Here is a 17,580-nt window from a genome sequence, read left to right as displayed (position 1 = left end):
TACAAAAACCAGAGGTAAAAAAGGGTTTTACATTCATCTATTAAAACAGATGATCAGACTGGCCAAGGAAAATAAAATGCAGCTCTACATGCTGTTTACAAGAGGACATTTAAAATGTAAGTGCACCAGGCGCCTGGGTGGCTCAGTTGGTTAAGCGACTGCCTTCGGCTCAGGTCATGATCCTGGGGTCCTGGGATCGAGTCCCACATCGGGCTTCCCTTGCTCTACAGGGAGCCTGCTTCTCTCTCTGCCTCTGCCTGCCACTCCCCCTGCTTGTGCTCTATCAAAGAAATAAAATCTTTAAAATAAGAAAAACATAAGTGCACCAACAGTAAAATGATGGGAAAAGGTATACTAGAGAAAAGCTAACCAGAAGGTGTATCTATAGCAAAATCAGACAAAATAGGCTTTAAGACAAAAGACATTATTAGAGGGCGCCTGGGTGGCTCAGTCGGTTGAGCGTCTGCCTTCGGCTCAGGTCGTGACCCCAGGGTCCTGGGATGGAGCCCCACATCGGGCTCCCTGCTCAGCAGGAAGCCTGCTTCTCTCTCTCTCCCTCTGCTGCTCCCCCTGCTTATGCACTCTCTCTGTCAGATAAATAAATAAAATCTTAAAAAAAAAAAAAAGACATTATTAGAGATAAAGAGGGTGACCACAAAATGATGAAAAGTACAACTTTTAGGAAGACATAACAACTCTTGTAAAATATACAAGTTAGAGGTTTAAAAGACTGAAAATGTATAAAACGAAAGTGATAGGATACAAGGAGAAATTGCCAGATCTTCCATCACAGTGAGAGATTTAAGACCTTTTTCAGTAACTGATTGACCCAACAGCCAAAAAAAGGATATAGAAAATATTAATGAACCCTGATAGAACCGTGAACCCAATATTGTTACTTTTAAGCACACAAGAAACATTTACCAAAAAAATGACCTAAAAATGGCCCCAAGATAAATCTCAAAGGTATCAAATAGCCCGTCCATTTCATGGAGACCATATTTCTGTGACCACAGACCGAGCCAAGTAAACCCCAAATGTTTGGACGTTTAAACATCTAAAAAGCTTTTTACTCAAAGAGAAATTCTGTAGAAATGAAAACTATTTAGATAAAAAAAATGAGAATACATATAAAAACTCATGGTAGGGGGAAGGCAACTGAAAGCATCATTTGGCAGATTTATAGCCTTATTATAGTAGGTAAGAAATACAGAAAATTTACAAGCAGAGTGTTAAATTATTTATCAGGGGCACCCGGGTGGTTCAGTCGGTTAAGCGTCTAGCTCTTGATTTCTGCTCAGGTCATGATCTTGGGGTCATGGGATGGAGCTCCACACTGGGTGCAGAGTCTGCTTGCAATTCTCCCTCTGCCCCACCTCCTGCTTGCACACTCAAATAAATAAAATCTAAAAAAAAAAAAAATGATTTCTTTATTAGAGGGGCACCTGGGTGGCTCAGTTGGTTGAGCAGCTGACTCATGGTTTCAGCCCAGGTCATGATCTCAGGGTCTTGCTACTGAGCCCCATGTTGGGCTCTGCACTCAGCTGGGAGTCTGCTGGAGATTCATTCTCTCTACCCCCCTCCCTACCTCCTTCCCTCTCCCCCTCTCTCCCCCTCCCCCTGCTTGTGTGCACACACATTCTCTCAAATTAGAGTGTGGGGTGTAGGGGCAGAGGGAGAGAGAAAATCTCCAGCAGACTCCCCACTGAGTGCAGAGACTTACTTGGGCTGATCTCATGACCCCGATCATGACCTGAGCTGAAATCAAGACTGGGATGCTTAACCGACTGAGCCACCCAGGTGCCCCTAAAGAACTTTTAAAAGGAGTAATAGTATCAACCCAAAGAAAATGGAAAGAAGATAATCATAAAGAGCAGAAATTGAAATAGAAAACAAAAACACTAGGATGGACCACAAAACAAAATGGGATCTTTGAAGAGACCAATAAAATGAACATTAATGTGCAAAATGGACATAACTATCATTTCTAGCAGAAATGATAAGAATGTTATAGGGGTGCTTGGGTGGCTCAGTCAGTTAAGCGTCTGCCTTCGGCTCAGGTCATGATCCCAGGGTCCTGGATCGAGTCCCACATCGGGCTCCTTGCTCAGAGGGGAGCCTGCTTCTCCCTCTCCGCCTCTGCCTCCTCTCTGCCTACTTGTGCTTTCTCTCTGTCAAATAAATAAAATCTTTAAAAAATATAAGAATGTTATAAACTTTATGCCAGTCAATTTAAAACTTAGATGAAATGGACAATTTTCTAGAAAAAGATAATTTGCCAGGACTAATTCAAAAAGAAATAGACAAATGAGTAGCCATATACCTAAAAAAAAAATAATAATCCAGCTGGTTTTCTAGGTGACTTCTCCCCCGCCCCCCCAAAAAACCCTGCGGCAAACATCATACTTTATGGTAAAACACCATACTATATGGTAAAATGTTAAGCATTATTCCCTTTAAAGCCAGGAACAAAATTTTGAATTTTGTCATTGAACACATTGCAACATTGTAGCAAGGTCCCAGCTAGAGCACCAAGCCAAGAGAAAGAAAGGGGAAGCATAACTATCACTCACAGCCAGAAGATGCAGAGGAACCATGAACAATAGAAGACTGCTAACTAATATGAACTAATATCATACCATGTTTTAGAGAAAGATGGGGAAAATAGGAACTCTCCACACTGCTGATGGGAGTGTAAATCTTTTCAGCCACACTAAAGAGCAATTTGGCAAAATCTACTGAAACTGAAGATGCTTATATCCTACAGACCAGGAATTCCACTTGCTGTGTACCATATGAGCTCAAGGGAACACAGTTAAGTATGTTTAATTGGAGCATTTTCATAATAGCAAAAAAACTGGGGCTACCTAAATGTCCTACTGAATATCTTGGGTATTCCTTTAACAGAGCAAAATACCGTGAGAGAGAAGGGGTCAGCAAACTTCCCCTTGGAAAGGCCAGACAGTAAATATGTTTGGCTTTGCAGGCCTTTTGATCCCCAGCAACTACTCAATTCTGTTGCAGTGTGGAAGCAGCCTTGGGGCCCAAATGAACATGGTTGTGTCCCAATAAAACTTTATTTGCTAAAATAGATCTGGCCTGAGGCCTTAGTTCACAGACTCTTGATCTAAAGCTATGTCAAAATGGACAAATCTCACAAAGTTACAGGACAGTGTGGTCAGAGCTGTTAAATGCAGCTGAAAGAACTAGATCAGCCATGGCCTTGGGGAAGTGGTTACTCCTCTCTTTTGTCTGACTAAACCCTGGATTGAGGCTACAGTGGGGGAGGGGCCCAACCCCCAAATCCCAAGGTCTGTGCTCACTCTTCCTCTTACCTGACCTGTCAGCAGGCCTGACACTCCTTCTTCCAGTCTTCTGGTTTCTCTCCCCACCGCTTCCTCCTCTCCCCCATCTCCCTCGAATCCAAAGGTCTGGTCTACTCCAGGTCTCTACTTGAATGTCTAGGAGACATCTCAAATTTAGCTTCCCCTAAATGAACCTACGCTCTTCCTCTAAAATGTGCTCCCATTGTAATCTTCCCTGTCTCCAACCATCATCTTTGACGCCTTTCTTTCTTTCACTACCCACACATCCGATCCATGCTCAAACCCTGCTGGCCCACATTTCAAAATAGCTCCAGAATCGGACCAGTTCTCACCACTCCCACCACAACCCCCAGGCCAGAGCTGCCATCATTGCTTGCTTGACCACTGCCAGTGGCTCCCCTCTGGTCTCCTGGCTTTGGTTTTGCAAGCCTCCATCTGGTCTCCCTACACTGACGGCGGCTTCCCTGTGCACACAGGAGTTGGGTCCACGGTTTCTGTGCCCCACTCATTCAGAGCAAAAAAAGCTCCACAGTGGCCCATGAGGACTGTGCCATCTCCCTTCCTGCTACTCCTGGGGTCTCATCTACCCTCACCCCCTTGGCTTCAGCTACACTGGCCTCCTCGCTCTTCTGGGAACCCCAGACATACTTGCGCCCCAGGGCTTTTCTGTACTTGCTGTTCCCTTTGCCAGGAACATTCTTCCCCAAGATCTCTGTGTGGCTCACAATCTCATTTTCCAGGTCTCCTCAGGGAGGCTTTCCTAAATGATTTTACTTACTGTTGCAGCCCCACTCCAATCACTCCTATCCTCCCTCCCAATGCCTTGCTTAATTTTTTGCCAGAACAGTTATCACCTTCTAATATGCAATGTAATTTTTCTAAGCATTATGCAAGTTTTCAGGTACATGGAACACTGGAAGTCATTGTCCAGCGATCACCAATATACCCACCAGTTACATTCTACACTTAATGCTTGTTCTATTTGCTTTATCATCTGTACATCCATCTATCCATCTTTTTTATGCATTTCAGAATAAGTTGCAATCCAACGTTCATTTATGACAAGAACACTCAACAAAGTGGTTATAGAAGAAACGTATCTCAACATAATAAAGGCTACATATATGACAAGCTAACACCTGACATACTCAACAGTAAAAAGTTGAAAGCTTTTCCTTTAAGATCAGGAACAAGACAAGATGAAAGCAGAGAGGGAGACAAACCATAAGAGACTCTTAAGCATAGGAAAGAAACTGAGGGTTGCTGGAGGGGAGGGGGGGATGGGGTAACTGGGTGATGGGCATGAAGGAAGGCACGTGATGGAATGAGCACTGGGTGTTCTATGCAACTGATGAACCACTGAACTCTACCTCTCAAACTAATAATACACTCTATGTTAATTAATTGAATTTAAATTTAAAAAAAGGACCCCCCCCCAAAAAAAAAAGATCAGGAATAAGACAAAGATGCCCACTCTTACCACTTTCATTCAACACTGTCTTGGAAGTTCTAGCCAGAGCAATTATGCAAGAAATAAAAGGCATCTAAATCAGAAAGGAAGAGTAAAACTGTCACTATCTGCAGATGACAGGATATTATTTTTTAAAAGAGTTATTTATTTACTTGACAGCACAAGCAGGGGGAGCAGCAAGCAAAGGGAGAGGGAGAAGCAGACTCCCCACTAAGCAGGGAGCCCGATGTGGGGCTCGATCTCAGGACCCTGGGATCATGACCTGAGCTGAAGGCAGATGCTTAACTGACTGAGCAACCCAGGCACCCCTGATGACAGGGTATTATATATATAAAAAGCCCCAGAGACTCTACTAAAAAACTGTTAGAACTCAAATTCAGTAAAGTTGCAAGATACAAAATCAATATATAAAAATCTGTTGTGTTGGGCGCCTGGGTGGCTCAGTTGGTTAAGCGACTGCCTTCGGCTCAGGTCATGATCCTGGAGTCCCTGGATCGAGTCCCGCATCGGGCTCCCTGCTCGGCAGAGAGTCTGCTTCTCCCTCTGACCCTCCTCCCTCTCATGCTCTCTGTCTCTCTCATTCTCTCTGTCTCAAATAAATAAATAAAATCTTAAAAAAAAAAAAATCTGTTGTGTTTCGGGGCACCTGGGTGGCTCGCTCAGTTAAGCGTCTGCCTTCACCTCAGGTCATGATCCCAGTGTCCTGAGATCGAGCCCCATATTGGGATCCCTGCTCAGCAGGGCGTCTGCTGCTCCCTCTCCATCTGCCTGCCTACTTGTGATCTCTCTGTCAAATAAATAAAATCTTAAAAAATATCTGTTGTGTTTCTATATGCTAATAATGAACTATAAGAGAAATCAAGAAAATAATCCCATTTAAAATTGCATCAAAAAAGAAAAAAATACCTAGGAATAAATTTAACAAAGGAGGTGAAAGACTTGTATACTAAAAACCATAGGACATTGATGAAAGAAATCGAAGACATGAATAAATGGATATTCTGTACTCATGGATTAGAAAAATTAGTATTAAAAGGTCTCTATATGGGGCGCCTGGGTGGCTCAGATGTTAAGCATCTGCCTTTGGCTCAGGTCATGATTCCAGGGTCCTGGGATCGAGCCCCACATCAGGCTCCTGGCTCAGCAGGGAGCCTGCTTCTCCTTCTCCCTCTGCCTCTCTCCCTGCTCATGCTCTCTCTCTATCTGTGTCTCAAATGAATAAATAAAATCTTTAAAAAAAAAAAAAGGTCTCTATACACAAAGCAATCTACAGATTCAATGCAATCCCTGTTAAAATTCCAATGGCATTTTTCACAGAAATAGAACAAACAATCCTAAGATTTGTATGGAACCACAAAAGATCCTGAATAGCCAAAGCAATCTTGAGAAAGAAGAACAAAGCTGGAGGCATCACACTTCCTGATTTCAAACTATATTACAAAGCTACAGTAATCAAAACAGTATGGTATTGGCATTCAAAACACATAGATCAGTGGAGTAGAACAGAGATCCCAGAAATAAGCCCATGCAAATATATGATTAATTTATAACAAAGAAGCCAAGAATACACAGTGGAGGAAAGGACAGTCTCTTTAGTAAATGATGATGGGAAAACTGGACCACTACTTATACTGCAATGAAAACTAATTCAAAATGGATTAAAGATTTGAATGTAAGACCTGAAACCATAAAACTATAAGAAAGCATAGGTGGTAAGCTCCTTGACATTGGTCTTGGTGATGATTTTGGGATTTGATACCAAAAGCAGAGGCAACAAAAGCAAAAATAAACAAGTGGGACTATATCAAGCTAAAAAGCTTCTGCACAGCAAAGGAACGATCAACACAATAAAAAGACTACTACCAAATAGGAGAAAATATTTGCAGGACACCTGGGTGGCTCAGTCGGTTAAGCGTCTGCCTTTGGCTCAGGTCATGATCCAAGGGTCCTGGGATTGAGCCCCACATCGGGCTCCTTGCTCAGCGGGAGTCTGCTTCTTCCTCTGCTCCTTCCCCCGCTTGTGCTGTCTCTCACAGATAAATAAAATTTTTTTTAAAAAAAGAAAATATTTGCAAGTCATATATTTGATAAGGGGCGAATATTCAAAGTATATAAAGAACTCATACAACTCAATAGCAAAAAAACCAAAACCCCCAATCTGATTAAAAAATCATTAGGGGGCACCTGGGTGGCTCAGCCTTTAAGTATTTGCCTTTGGCTCAGGTCGTGATCCCAGGGTCCTGGGATCGAGCCCCACATCGAGCTCCCTGCTCCATGGGAAGCCTGCTTCCCCCTCTTGCACTCCCCCTGCTTGTGTTCCTTCTCTCGCTGTGTCTCTCTCTGTCAAATAAATAAATAAAATCTTTTAAAAAAATAAAAAATTAAAAAATTAAAAATCATTAGAGGATCTGAATAGACACTTGTCCAAAAAAGATATACAGAAGGCCACTAGACACATGAAAAGATGCTCAACATCACTAATCAGCAGGGAAATGCAAATCAAAACCACAACGAGATACCACTTCACACCTGACTACCTATCATCAACGTAAGAAACAAGTGTTGGCAAGGATGTGGAGAAAAGGGAACACTCGTGTACTATTGGTGGGAAGGTAAATTTGTGCAGTCACTGTGGAAAACAGTATGGAGTTTCCTCAAAAAATTAAAAATAGGAACCTAGCAATTCCACCTCTGAGTGTTTATCTGAAGGAAACAAGATCTCTAGAAAAGTTATATGCAACCCTATGTTTATTGCAGCATTATTTACAATAGCCAAGATATGGAAACAACCTAAGTGTCCATTGATAGATGAATAAAGAAAATGTGGCACACACACAGGAATATTAATCCATAAAAAAGAATGAAATCTTGCCATTTGTGACAACATTGATGGACCATGATCTCACTGACACATGAAATCTAAAAAAACAAACAAGCTCATAGACACAGAGAACAGATTAATGGTTGCCATAGGCTGGGAAGTGGCGTGGGGCAAAAGGAGTGAAAGGGGTCAAAAGGCACACACTTTCAGTTATAAGTAAGTCAAGGGGGGGTCCACCTGGGTGGCTCGGTTGGGCATCTGATTCTTGGTTTCAGCTCAGGTCATGATCTCTGGGTCATGAGATCGAGCCCCACCTCGGCCGGGCGGTGGGGAGGAAGTCAAGGGGATGTAACGTACAGCACGGTGACTAGAGTTAGGAATGTATATTTGTGTATATTTGAAAGTTGCTAAAGAGTAGATCTTAAAAGTTCCCATCACAAGAAAAACAATTTTTCTAACTATGTATGCTAATAGTTGTTAACCAAACTTAAACGGTGATCATTTCATAATATATACAAATGTTGAATCATTATGTTGTATACCAAAAAGTAATATAAATGTTGTATGTCAATTATGTCTCAATAGAAAAAAGGAAAAAAACCAGTAAGTTGCAGACATCAGTTCACTTTTTTTTTTTAAGATTATTTATTTATTTATTTATTTGAGAGAGAGAGCATGAGGGGGGGGAGGGTCAGAGGGAGAAGCAGACTCCCCGCCAAGCAGGGACCCTGATGCGGGACTCGATCCCGGGACTCCAGGATCATGACCTGAGCCGAACGCAGTCGCTCAACCAACTGAGCCACCCAGGCGCCCGACATCAGTTCACTTTATCTCTAAACCCTTCACATCCATATCAATGTGTGGTTTTGGTTATTTTTTTTTTTCCTTACAGGGATAAAATTTACATAGAACTAAGCACAGATTTTAAGTGTGTGTTTGAGGCATTTTGGCATCTGTGCAACCCAAACTCCTGCAAAGAAACAGAACACTACCATCACCTTTTTAGAAAGTTCCCTCTTGCCCCTTCTCAGTCCATTTCCACCCTCACCTCCAGACGCAACCACCATTGGACTTTTTCACCATAGATTGGTCTGACCTGGTCTAGAACTTCATAGAAACAGAACCATACAGTACATGCTTTTGTTGTTGCAGAACATGTAGTTGCAGATACAAGTAGACCATTTCTTTATATTGCTGAGTAGTTTCCATTGTATGGATGCACCACAGTTTGGTTATCCATTCTCCTACCGATGGACACCTGGACTGTCCAGCTTTTGGCGATTGTAATAAAAGATACTATGAACATACCTATAACAGTCTTTGTGTGGACATACTCATTTTATTTCACTTGGACAAATATCTAGGAGTGGAATTGCTGGTTTATGGGGTAGGTGTGTGTTTGGTTTTATACGTTACCAGATCTTTTTCTTTTTCCTTTTTTTAAGATTTTATTTGACAGTTAGCAAGAGCAGGGACACAAGCAGGGGGAGTGGGAGAGGGAGAAGCAGGCTTCCCGCGGAGCAGGGAGCCCGATGTGGGGCTCGATCCTGGAACCCTGGGATCATGACCTGAGCCGAAGGCAGACGCTTAACAACTAAGCCACCCAGGCGCCCCTCCAGATCTTTTTCTAGAGTAGTGGTTCCATTTTAGATTCCTATCAACATTATATGGGAGTTGTCGTAGCTCTGTATCTTTGCCAACATTTGGTGTTGTCAGTTGTTCTAATTTTAGCCACTCTGGTGGGTGTGCAGTGGTATCTCATTGTGGGTTTACATTTAATATGGCGTACAATTATTACAAAAATGATTTTATTTCTCCCTCCCACTAACTTTCAAGCCCCTTAAGGGCAGCATTTACTGTGTGTTTGGTTCCTGCTCTATCCCCTCTGTCTGTTCCTTTACACAGTGGCAGAGAGATGTGGGTCCAAAGTAGCTTTACCTCTTACTGGAAAACTTTGAGCACATTCTTTTCCCCTGGAGCCTCAATTTCTTCACCTGGAGACACTAACAGAACCTGCCTCTGAGGTCAAGGATCTGTATCAGTGAGTGGCCAGGAGGGCATGGAGCTCGGGCCGGGAATCAGATGGACCAACTTTAGTACCCAGTGCTGTGGTATCTTATTTAAGGCAATGAACTGACTTATAAAATGGGCCTCAATTTAGGAGGACCCAGCAGGATTGAGGTCTGAGTCAGGGTCATTATCTCTGAGTGAGGATTGGTTGTTCCTGTTTACAAACTCTAAGTGGAATTTTCCAAAGATTAGAGGGAATGAAACCCGCCCAGGGGTCCCCAGGCCTCTGGCTGGGGCTGCCCTACCCTCAGTCCTTGAAGTCTCTCTGGCTTCACTGGGAAGTATAGGCCATGACCACCAGTCCCACTGCCCACATGGTGCCTCGCTCCCTCTGTCCCCTCCTTTCCCTCTAGCCGGGGAAAGGCTCAGCTCTCACCCTCCCTCCCTGAATGATAGGGCCGGGGTTGCTCCTCTTACCCTCCCCTCCTATGTCCTCACAGTCCCTGCCCTCCCCACACACTGGCCTTCAGAGCTGGCCAGTCCCCTGGTGAGGTTGCCTCCCATCAGCCTTTCCAGGCTCTGGCTGCACCTAGGAGATCTCATCCTGCCATGGCCCTCATCTCTCCTCAGCACTCAAGTCATCCTGGGTCATGTTCCCATTCACACCCATCAGTGCCTTCAATATGACAGTGACTCCCAGATCCCTACTTCCAGCCCTGACTTTCCCTCAGGGCCTCAGGTCTGGGTCCTGCCTCCTGAGCGAAGGTTGCCTCAGAATGTTTAGGCTTCTCAGGTTCAACACATCCAAGTGAAGCCACCATCTTCCCCAATATCCACCCCTCCTGCTTATCCCCACCTGCCCTCACAGTCCATCACCCCAGCCTGACCGGGTCTCAGCCGGGCTCTCCCCTTCAGTCACCAGTCCAGTCACTCTCTGAATCCTCTCAGACCCCTCTGTCCCCTCCCGGCCCTCCCCGCTGTCACTCCGCCAGGTCAGCTTGGCCCCCCAACTGCCCGGCTGTCAGCCTCGACCACACACTTCCCCACCGGCCTTGGAACACCACCCTCTATCAATCACTTCCCCACTGTCTCCACTCTCTCCTGCCGAGCACACACTCCAGAGCCCACCCCAGTTGTTATTTCCCACAGCCCAGAACTCCCTCATTCTGCCGAACGACCGGCAACACCCCAGTCCTGGTGAAAGCTGCGCCCCTGCCTGCAAGAGATGGTGCGAGATGAGATCGTTGACCGTTGATCGTTGGGCCCTGCCCAACCAGCCGGCCACGCTTCCCCGTGCAGCTCCAGCCCTCCGACCCCGCGGCCCCCTGAGCCCTCGCCCTGCCTCCCCTCGGGGGCAGTGGACTAGCTGGCCCTGTGCTTGCCTAAGCCGGCCCTCCCCCGGGGCCGGGGGCCATCCCTCTCCTGGAGGCCCCTCCGCCTCTCTCACCAGCAAACAGACCTCCTCCGCTCCCTTCCCAACCACTTTCTCCTTGAAGTTCTTCCTTCTCTTGGCTTCTGTGGCGTTGACTGCGGACTGTTGCCCCCCCGCCCCCCCAACTATGGTGCTACTCCCCCTTGGAACAGAACCCCGAATGTCTTAGGGCAGCCACACACCCAGCTTAATTTCCCAGCTTCCACCGCAGTTAAGAGTGACAAGATGACAAAACTTTTGTCTATAAAACATAAGTGTTGCGGGACGAGATCATCCTACCGGACATGGTGGGCGTCTACAACAGCAAGACCTTTGACCAGGTGGGAATCAGGCCCGAGATGATCAGTCACCACCTACAATCCTGTGAAGCGCGCTGGCCTGGCCTTGGGGCCATCCTTCCTCCTGCTTCAAACCCCTCAAGTAGCCTGCTTGGTTGTTATAAGGGCATAGAGTGCTCTTGGGGCGGGGGGAGCGTGGAAAGTACTACGTGGGGCTTCTGGGAACTCTCCTTAAAGGGAAAGAGTACATCCTTCTGTACCCCCATCCTCCGTCAGCTGCCTGAAACCTGAGTGTGATGGCTGGGGCTCCAGCAGCTATCTCGGATCATAAGGACAAAGGCTATACCCTGGGGGTGGTGGAGATGAAAGCTGAAAAGAGCCTGGGTCCCTGACGACTTTGTGGAGTCACCATTCCAACCCTGGACTGCTGACTGGATAAATTTTCATCTTGTTTAAGCCACAGTTATTTTGAGTTTTCTGCAGCTGAACTAAATCCTAATTGAAAGGGCTTTTGTCTCAATTGACTCTCTGAGCCTCCCTCCTTCTCATTCTCTGCTAGTGTCTGCTCCCGGAGCAGACCTCCAGAGGTGAAGTATCCCTGGTGATGCCTTCAGACCCTTCCTCTCTCCTTTCGCTCTCTCTTTCCCTCTGGTGAATTCATGTAAAGCCCTTGGCTTTAATCACAGGTTTACGGTCCCAAGTCTGTATGTCCACCACAGAATTGTGTATTCAACAGTGTGTTCAACATATCGGACACATTGATGTCTAATAGGCCCAGATTAAGCAGACCATTTCAAAATTGTTGGTCTCGTCCCCTCCAAAATTGCTCCCCATCTCAATCAGTGGCAGCACCTGGTTGCTCAAGCAAGCACCTAGGAGTCCCCTGGAGGTCTCCTTCCTTCCCTCCCACCAGTTCAGCAAGTTCTGATGTTCTCCTTGGGAATCCCCCTCCTACACCCACCCCCAGCAAGGACCCCAAGTTAATCCTCTCACCTAGGCCACCATCAGTGCTCACCTGGCTGACTGGGCTCCGGATTCCACTCAGGTCCTGCATTCTCCACAGAGCCACCAGAATGCAAAATATGTGTACACTTTTAAAGATAGTAGGAGACGTCAAAGATAATTTATGCTTGCAACAGATTCTCTTTGATCTATCCCTCCAGATTCCCCCTGGAGTTCTAGAAAACTCTCCTCATTCTTCAGTTATTTCACTGGAAAAGGGCTAGAAGCACTAACATCATATTATAAGCATAGCTTTAGGTTATTGCAAACTCTCAAAATTTAACCCAAATAATACTGGTAACATACAAAAGTCAAATAACAATTTAACTGCTTATTGCTGTTTCTTCTGATATTTACCTTCATGTTTCTTTTCTTTTTTTTGAAAGAGAGAAAGAATCTTAAGCAGGCTCCATGCCCAGCACGGAGCCCCAAGCTCGGTTTGAGGTCACAACCCTGAGATCATGACCTGAGCTGAAATCAAGAGTTGGATGGACGCTTACCCGCTGAGCCACCCAGGCACCCCTTACCTTGATGTTTCTAAGCACTATGGTTTTCCTCTTATTTCTTTAAGGGAATTTGACGTTTTTTTTTTTTAAATTTATTTATTTGACAAAGAGAGACACAGGGAGAGAGAGCACACAAGCAGGGGAAGCAGGAGAGGGAGAAGCAGGCCCCCCGCCGAGCAGGGAGCCCGATGTGGGGCCAGATCCCAGGTCCCTGGGACGGTGACCTGAGCCGAAGGCAGACACTTAACCGACTGAGCCACCCAGGCGCCCCAACGGGCTTTGACTCTTGCCCCTCATCACCCTTCCCTTCCCCCAGCAGCTGTAGCACCATTCAGGGTTTATAGTAGTTTGCCTACAAACTATGCACAGCTGAGCCACATGATATGTCCTAGATTTGCTTTTTATTGTACAATTTTGTATTTCCTGGAATTTAGGTTTACTTTTTCTTTTTCGTTGTTTGTTTTCCATGCCCCAATATTAAATTATGCCTAAATTTGTTGCAGAACTAAAAATCTCTCTGAATCCACTCAAATACATCAAATAATCTATCAGTTTTTTTCTACTTGGAAACATCCTTCTCCCCTGTTTAGGACTTCTCACTAGGTTTACTGCCCTGGGCCCTTCACCATCATCCTGAGGTATCCCTTTTGTCTCTCTGGTGTTGGAGTCTCAAATTGCCTGAACCCCATGTCTTATTTTCTTTGCTTTATGCCCTTATTTTGATGTACATTCTTCGGTAGCTTCCTGAGAAAGGGTTCATGGCAGATAAATGCATGTGATCTTATATGTCTGAAAATATTTACCTTACTCTCACACTAACTAATAGTTTGGCTGGGAACAGAACTCTGGGTTGTAAATCATTTTTTAATCAGAATTTTGAGGGCATTGCTCCACTCTGTTTCTAGTGATGATGTTGGTCCAATGCTGTTGTAATTTCTAATCCTTGGCACCTGTTTTTCTTCTCTCTCTGGATTGTGTCTGTCCACAGTGTTCTGAGATGTTATGATGGTGGGGTCTGGCCTGGGTTTTTTTATTTAAAAAATTTTTTAAAGATTTTTATTTATTTGACAGAGACACAGTGAGAGAGGGAACACAAGCAGGGGGAGTGGGAGAGGGAGAAGCAGGCTTCCTGCCAAGCAGGGAGCCCGACGCGGGGCTCGATTTCAGGACCCTGGGATCATGACCTGAGCAGAAGGCAGACACTTAACGACCGAACCACCCAGGCACCCCTTAATTTTTTTTATTTTTAAAAAATTCTTTATTTAAATTCAATTTAGTTAATATATGCTGTATTATTAGTTACTGGGGTAGAATTTAGTGATTCATCAGTTGCATTTGGGTGTTAACCCAGTGCTCATTACATCAAGTGCCCTCCTTAATGCCCATCGCCCAGTTACCCCATCCCCCCATCCACCTCCCCTCCAGCAACCCTGTTTGTTTCCCATAGTTGCGTTTCTTATAGTTTGCCTCCCACTCTGTTTTCATCTTTTATTTTTCCTTCCCTTCCCCTATGTTCATCTGTCTTGTTTCTTAAATTCCACATGAGTGAAATCATATGGTATTTGTCTTTCTCTGACTTATTTCGCTTAGCATAATACTCTCTAGTTCCATCCACGTCCTTGCAAATGGCAAGATTTCATTCTTCTTGATGGCTGAGTAACATTCCATTGTATATATATACACCACATCTTCTTTATTCATTCATCTGTCAATGGACATCTGGGATCTTTCCATATCTTGGCTATTGTGGACGTTGCTCCTATAAACATTAGGGTGGCATGGGTCTGTTTTAAAATTAATTTCTCTGGTCACTCAGATCTTTTGATCTGGAAACTTAGGGCCTTAGTTCTGGATAGTCTCTTGATAATTTTCTACCCTCTGTTCTTTCTGGAACTTCTGCTAATCAGATGTTGAATATCCCAGACGGATCCCTCAATTTTCTTAACTTTTTCATCTTCTCTTCCTTTCTTCCTCTTTTGGGGAGATTTTCTCAAATTTATCTTGCAATTCTTCTGTTGAGATTATTCCCTTCATATTTTTAATCTTTTGAGAGTTCTTCCTTATCTCTGAGTATTGTTTAGCTTCTTGCACTCGCAACCATGGCATGTGTATAAGGCTTGAATGATGTCCATGGTTCTCAATTCTAGGTGCATGTCACAAAAACCTGGGAAGCTTTTACAAACTAATGATGCTCAGGGATTATGATTTAATTGATCCAAGATGGGTCCCAAGTGTAGTTTTGTTTTTCTTAACTGTTGTCTCATCTCCACTAGAAATAAGCTCTTGTTTCCGTTCCTTTATGTCTAGACATGGGGCCTGGTGCATGGTAGGCATGCGCTAAATAACTGTTGAATGAATCAATGAACAAAGCACTACTTTGTAAAGACTGTATAATAAGAACATGTTTTCTCTAAATATATTTGAAAACTTAGTAAAGTTTTCAAAGTCAAACAAGTCTTGTATGTCAACAAAGTATTTAAAACCCAGAATTTTTTACGGGCGCCTGGGTGGCTCAGTTGGTTAGGCGACTGCCTTCGGCTCAGGTCATGATCCTGGAGTCCCTGGATCGAGTCCCGCATCGGGCTCCCTGCTCAGCAAGGAGCCTGCTTCTCCCTCTGACCCTCCCCCCTCTCATGTGCTCTCTCTCTCATTCTCTCTGTCTCAAATAAATAAAATCTTAAAATAAAAAAATAAAAATAAATAAAACCCAGAATTTTTTTTAAAAATCATGAAATTCCTACTTCATCTTGCCTTTAAGGCAAGTTTTTAATAACATATTTCTTGTGAACTAGGAAGTTAAAGTCTAGTAATTTTCCTCTCAGTTCCTACTGAAGCTCCAAGGCATTAGTGGCTGCATGCTAAGAGAGGAGCGGGACAACGCAGGACTGCAACACAAGGGGGCCCAAAGTGAGTCCAGACTTCTGCCTGATAGCCAGCCTGTAAACGAGGTGGAAGCTAGAGGACGATCATTAGAAGCTGTCGATATGCTTTGAGTCTCCACCCATGGAGGGAAGTGGTGGATGATTCTGCTTCACCTCAAGCTGATAGAGGCAGAGCGTGTAGAGGGGGACCCTGAGAACCAGAGGCCAACAGGAAAGTTGTAAGGGGCCAGCAGGGAGCCTGCAGGTAGGAGGACAGCAGACAGGTCTTGAAAACATTCATGAAAGATGGACCAGAAGGATGTTTCAGCTTTAAACATGTCAGGCTTCAAGAGCCAGAACCGAGTTCCAAAGTACTGGTAAAGTGTGCACTTTCCTCTCCATCTCACTCCCCTCTTAGCAACATGGGGCAAAAGAGGTGACAGCACAGTCAGGAAACAGGGCCAAGCACTTGCTGCCTACCCTGCGTCCCCCACCACGGAGGGCAAGGCTGGCAGTGGGCTGAAGGTGGGCAAGGGGCAGTCTCCATCTCCAAATTCAGTTACAAGGTTTTGTTGTTACACTGGACCGGACACATCATCTACCCAAAAGTGATGAGAGAAGCCTCAGGACTTGTCAGACATTCCATCCAGGGGCAGAGGAAGAACAAGCCCCGGAGAATAAATTTATTTATTTATATTTTATTTTTTTAAAGATTTTATTTATTTGACAGAGAGACAGTGAGAGAGGGAACACAAGCAGGGGGAGTGGGGGAGGGAGAAGCAGGCTTCCCGCTGAGCAGGGAGCCCAATGCGGGGCTCGATCCCAGGACCCTGGGATCATGACCTGAGCCGAAGGCAGACCCTTAACGACTGAGCCACCCAGGCGCCCCCCGGAGAATAAATTTAAAGACAGTGGGAGACCATAATAAAGTTGCCTTTTGATCCAACTGAGCTTGTTTAACACAACAGTTGAACTAGCATTTTGTGTTCTGTTATTTTCTTTTGCAACTGAATACAATTGATCAGCTTAAGTTCATTGACATTGGATTGTGGCTCTACTGATTTGACCTGTTTGACAAATTCATGATTTCTACCTGCTGCAATAAATCTATGAGATCCACATTTCTCTTTTTTTCCCCTGGTAATTCACTAGAACCTGAATTTGGTGTGGAAAGTTCGTTTGCGATTCTCAATGAAAAGTTGTACTGAATTACAGTTGGTTTGAGTCAAATATACATAAGAGGAGAAAGCCTATAGTTCCTACAGTGTTGTTGTTTTTTTTTTTATATCCAAAGATTTTATTTATTCATTTGAGAGAGAGGAGAGAGCAAGAGAGCAAGAGTGCACATGAGAAGGATGGGCAGAGGGAGAGGGAGAAGACTGATGAGCAGGGAGTCCGACCTGGGGCTTGACCCTGGGACATGACCTGAGCCAAAGGCAGACGGCAGACGCTTAATCGATTGAGCCACCCAGGAGCCCCCTGCAGTGTTTTAAAGATTTATTTATTTATTTTGAAGAGAGAGAGAAAGAATGCATGCATGTGAGCAAAAGCAGGGGGAAGGACACAGGAGAGAATCTCAGGTAGATTCCCTGCTGAGCGCCGAGCCTGACCAGGGCTCAAATGATCATGACCTGAGTTGAAATCGAGAGTTGGATGCTTAACCGACTGAGTCACCCAGGCGCCCCTGTAACTCCTGCAGTGTTTTAAAAACACATTTTTGGAGAAAGGCAATACCAGTTTACGGAGCAACATGAGAATTCCCAGACACATTGGCAAGTGCTGAGGTGGATGTTTGAATGATGGATGGAGCTGAACCTTGGAGGGAATCTAAACAGGGGTTGCCTCTGGGGAATAGGGGTGGAGTCTGGCTGGT

At 44.8% G+C, this 17,580-nt stretch overlaps 1 protein-coding gene across 1 annotated transcript in view; it reads right to left on the bottom strand.

Moving 5' to 3' along the window:
- DYNLRB1 (dynein light chain roadblock-type 1) overlaps positions 1-17,580 on the bottom strand; it is a 41,978-nt gene that overhangs the window by 2,011 nt on the left and 22,387 nt on the right. The window lies entirely within an intron of this gene.

This window comes from Mirounga angustirostris, unplaced genomic scaffold (assembly GCF_029215605.1).
Source record: "Mirounga angustirostris isolate CCGP_5_RB_7025 unplaced genomic scaffold, mMirAng1.0.hap1 SCAF_10, whole genome shotgun sequence".
NCBI lineage: Eukaryota > Metazoa > Chordata > Mammalia > Carnivora > Phocidae > Mirounga > Mirounga angustirostris.
Note: the sequence above shows the minus strand (reverse complement) of the source record. Positions and strands in the feature narration are given on the sequence as shown.